This window comes from Drosophila takahashii, chromosome 2L, assembly GCF_030179915.1.
Source record: "Drosophila takahashii strain IR98-3 E-12201 chromosome 2L, DtakHiC1v2, whole genome shotgun sequence".
In the NCBI taxonomy this organism is placed as follows: domain Eukaryota; kingdom Metazoa; phylum Arthropoda; class Insecta; order Diptera; family Drosophilidae; genus Drosophila; species Drosophila takahashii.
Genome location: NC_091678.1, coordinates 39,370,344 through 39,375,880, shown reverse-complemented (window position 1 = coordinate 39,375,880; position 5,537 = coordinate 39,370,344).

Here is a 5,537-nt window from a genome sequence, read left to right as displayed (position 1 = left end):
TTTGGAAGTTTGGGTATTATCTTATTACTTCTTTCTTTTCCGTATCGAAAATAACCTTTCCGTAAATAATATATAAAAAAATGTATTTCTTTGTTTGTAAAAAGGTTGGTCTGCACCAAACGCTGTGGGAATTGGCTACGTTGAAATTTCGAATCCAAATTTTTTTAGAAATATGCTCAGTAAATGTAAGTAACTTTCTGCTTTTACACTTTTAAAAAATATAGATTTTTGAAGAAGTTACATTAAAGAACAAATCGTTCGTCACATTACCCTACAACTATTGAAAGTGCAAAAAGAGAAGGGTTCACGCCAAACGTTGTGGGATTTAGCTGCATTGGAATTTCGAATTTCAAATTTCGAATTTTACAGGGATATGCTCAGTAGATGTAAGCAACTTTCTGCGTTTACACTTGAATAATATTGATTTTTAGAAAAGTTACATTCAAAAAACGAATCGTTCGTCACCTTACCCTTCACTAGGTCGTTTATTGGACCTATGTTTCGTATCAAATCCGGACCGCTTATTTCTATCCAAGATAGCACCTCTTACTCAACCTGAAGATCCATATCATCCGGCGTTTCAGGTTTCAATCGACACTGGTACTGTAAAAGATGCAAAATTAGAGAAGTCTACTAAGCGACTACTTTGTTTTCGCAAGGCCGACTTTCGTATGCTAAACTCTTATTTATCTGCCTTTGATTGGTCCGATCTCAACTCATGTCATAATATGGCTGATGCTATAAATATTTTTTATTCAACAGTAAATTCTTTTTTTAATTCTTGTGTTCCGTTGTACTATCCGTCAGTCTCCACCAAACCACCTTGGTTCAGTAAAGAGCTGACACACCTAAGAAACGTAAAGTCCAGACTCTATAGGAAATATAAAGATACCGGTTCTCAATCTATTTTTTCTAGATACTTAAGCGATCGGATCTCAGGATCCGAAACAGTTCTTCAATTTTGTTAACACTAAGCGTAAATCCACAAATTATCCTTCCTCGCTATCTTTTGAAAACATGACAACAATTCACCTGGTCCCGCAGAAGCCCTTTTAAAAATTCTCTTTCTTGTACACTCCAGGTTACCTCGGGTGTCCCACAAGAGAGCCACTTGGGGCCGCTACTTTTTACTTTATTTATAAACGACCTTCCATCAGTTACTTATGTACGCTGATGATGTGAAACTATGCCTGCAGTACAAGGATACTTCTTGCCAGTCTGATCTACAATCCGTTTTAAATAGTTTCCAAAAATGGTGCTTCGCTGAATTTAAATAGCTCCAAGTGTAAGGTGATGACTTTTTGTCGTGTTACTCCTCAATATGCGATTTACACGCTGAGTGAGAGCACTCTGGAAAGAATTGACCTAGTCAATAATCTTGGTGTTCTTTTGGACTCAAGACTAAAGTTCACTGATCACATTTTATCCATGGTAAATAAAGCCAGGGGTGCGCTTGGCTTTATTAAAAGGAATTTGATGATCCTTATATTACTAAGACCTTATTCAGCTCGCTCGTCCGGCCGATACTTGTGTATGGATCACCCGTCTGGAGTCCACAATACGGAATTCATATTGACCGTATCGAATCCGTACAAAATAACTTTTTACTTTTTGCCTTAAGGCGCCTAAAGTGTGATGAAAACCGCATTTTACCTTCTCATTCTAGTAGACTACTCCTAATTAACGGATCTCCCTAACCAACCGTAGAACGAGGCTTGGAACTGTCTTCATTTATAACCTTATTCGAGGTAAAATTGATAGCCCCGACTTGGTTGGACAACCAAGTAGAGTAACTAGAAATTACATTCCCTTTATTTTAAATCACTGTAGATCTAACTATGACACGCATGAACCTTTCATATTATATCAAATTTTGGCTCTCTGCCTCTCCTAAAACGATTAATTTTAATTTTCCTGGCACAGAATTAGATTCTACTTTTTTTTCCTCGAAGTATATATTTATTTTTTACATCGCGTCTATCATCTCGCGAATCGTGCCGTACGATGGACGGCAGCGCCCCTCGGTCGGTTGGGCAAGAGATTTGGAGTAAATCTTCGCGCGAAAAAAAAAATATCAGAACTTTTCTTATACCCTTGCAGAGGGTATTATGATTTCAGTCAGAAGTTTGCAAATCAGTGAAGGAGACGTTTCCGACCCCATAAAGTATATATATTCTTGATCAGCATCACAAGACGAGTCGATCTAGCCATGTCCGTCTGTCCGTCCGTCTGTCCCTCTCTCCGTCTGTCCATCTGTCTGTTTCTACGCAAACTAGTCTCTCAGTTTTTGAGCTATCGGGACGAAACTTTCGCAAAAGTCTTCTTTCTATTGCAGGTAGTATATATGTCGGAACCGACCGGATCGGACAACTATATCTTATAGCTCCCATAGGAAGGATCGGAAAAAAAAACTTAAAAAAATCTAGCTTCTGTTTTTTTTGAAATATTACCTTCTTCTTTTGGGGATGTTATTTTTTAAATATTTCTGAATTTCGAATTAAATATTTAAAAAATCGGACGAATATATCATATAGCTGCCATAGGAACGATTGGAAAATCAATGGAAAAGTAATAGGAAATTAATTCTAGCTTCTTTGGTTTTTATTGTATTATCTTCTACTCTAGGATATGACTCTTTTTAAATATTTCCGAATTTCAATTTTAATTTGATCAAAATCGGACGACTACATCATATAGCTGCCATAGGAACGATCGGAAAATTAATGAGAAATATTAGAAAATTGAACATTTTTGCGATTTGTTAATTAATATTAATGATCTGCAAGGGTATATAAGCTTCGGCTGGCCGAACCTAGCTTCCTTTCTTGTTTAAAAGTGTAAAAGCAGAAAGTTACTTACATTTACTGAGCATATTTCTAAAAAAATTTGGATTCGAAATTTCAACGTAGCCAATTCCCACAGCGTTTGGTGCAGACCAACCTTTTTACAAACAAAGAAATACATTTTTTTATATATTATTTACGGAAAGGTTATTTTCGATACGGAAAAGAAAGAAGTAATAAGATAATACCCAAACTTCCAAAAAGCAAGAAAGGAAGCTAGCTTCGGCAAGCCGAAGCTTATATACCCTTGCAGATTATTCCTATTAATTTACAAATCGCAAAAATGTTAAATTTCCTATTATTTTATATTAATTTTTCGATCGTTTCTATGGCAGCTATATGATATAGTAGTTCGATCTTTTTTTAAATTAAAATCGAAATTCGGAAATATTTAAAAATAGTCATATCCCAAAGGAGAAGAGAATGTAATAAAAATCAACAAAGATATAATTTGTTTTCCTATTAATTTCCATTTAATTTTTCGACCGTTCCTATGGCAGCTATATGATATAGTGATCCGATTTTTAAAATATTTAATTCGAAATTCAGAAATATATAAAAAATAATATTCTTAAGAGTAGAAGGTAATACTTGAAAAAACACCGAAGCTAGAATTTTTTAAAGTTTTTTTTTCCGATCATTCCTATGGGAGCTATAAGATATAATTGTCCGATTCGGTCGGTTCCGACATATATACTACCTGCAATAGAAAGAAGACTTTTGGGAAAGTTTCATTCCGATAGCTCAAAAACTGAGAGACTAGTTTGCGTAGAAACAGACAGACGGACAGACGTCTAGCCATGTCCGTCTGTAAAAAACATTGTAACTTTGTAGAAAGTAGGCGTTTTGATTTTTGACAATGTAAAAGCAACATTTTAAGTAGTCATATCTGCAAGGGTATATAAACTTCGGCTGGCCAAAGTTAACTTCCTTTCTTGTTTTCTTTAAGAAATGAATACATAGTAACGCTAATTTGCGATTTAACGAAGTACCTTGTAGCAATACCAACCCAGAACAAAAGTGCAAAAACAGTAGCAAAAGCTATATTCGAAGATTTTATTCTGAAGTACGGTCCAATGAAGACGTTCATCACGGACATGGGAACAGAATACAAAAATTCGATAATTGAAGATCTATGTAAAAACTTAAATATCAAAAACATAACTTCAACAGCACATCATCACCAGACTGTAGGAGCCGTGGAGCGAAGCCACAGAACATTTAATGAGTTCATCCGCTCATACATCTCAGTTGATAAAACAGATTGGGATGTATGGTTGCAATACTTCGTATACTGTTTCAACACAACACCCTCTATGACACATGACTATTGTCCATACGAGTTACTTTTTGGTAAAACATCTAATTTAGCCAAACACTTCAATAGTATAGATAACATAAAACCATTATATAACACAGATGATTACGCTAAAGAATCTAAGTTTAGACTAGAACAAGCATTTAAGAGAGCAAGATTTATGCTAGAATGCCATAAACACAAATTAAAACTTAACTATGATAGAAATTGAACTTTGATTTAAAAATCGGAGACCAAGTTTTACTAAAAAATTAAACAGGGCACAAGCTAGACTTTAAATCAGAGCATGTAAAAAACAGTTGATCGTTTTTTCGTTTGCTGTCTCGGTCTGAACAAAACCGAAAAAAAATTTAAAAATTTGGTTTCGGTCTGAGAATCACTTCGTTTCAGTTTGTTTCGGTGACCGTTCTCGACTGAAAATAAATTTTTTCGGTCCTTCAAAAACCGATTTTTGGGACCGTTTGTATGAAACGATCCCAAAAACTGTTAGTACAGGAACAAAACTTTAAAATTCTCAGTAAAATCGGTCTTTTTTGACAGTTCTGTCTTTCCCTTGCCTTACACCTTTAAAAATGTAAAGCAAAATATATGGTAAATATGGTAAATAACTTAATTATTAGCACCAGTTGCATTACAATTACTGTTACCATTATCTTCTAATGAATACGCTGTTTTCAAGTTTTATGATAAAGCGCCATTGGTTATGCTGTTATACGAGTAAAGATATACTATGGCCATCATCTCCTGAAGAATTCGCGGATTTAAGTCTTGTAAGATATAGCCTCTAAGTGATGGTGTTATACGAGTAAATATACATAATGGCCATCATCTTCTGAAGAACTCGAGGTTTTTTATTTTGCTTGATAAAGCGTCTAAGATATAGTATTATCCGAGTAAATCATCTTTATCTTCCATAATCTTCTGAAGAATTCGCGGTTTTTCATATTTTACATTAGGTAAAAATATTACTGGAAATATTGGTCTGCTAAAGTTCTGTACTTCGCGTTCAAGCTTAAGACACAATAAAATCCCAATAAGATTTTTATAAATAAAAAATGGAGTTATTTTCAAAAATCAAATTTAAAAAAATGTAATTAGGTTTAAAATATTTGAAAAAAACAAACAAAATTTTTGGTGTATAGAACATATTCTGTGTTTAAACACATTTAACACATTTAAAAAATGTCTTCTGCACTTTGAAAGGTATACATATACACAACAAAATTGCATTTATACTTCTCTGATCTGATCCCCACACCAAGACTTCCCTACCATACTCCCACCACAGTACTAATTTGGACCGTAAAGCACTTCGGTGGGTGTGGGGAACAGTTGAAGCCTCGGGAGTAGGAAATTTGGTCATCGTCGAGGGTATT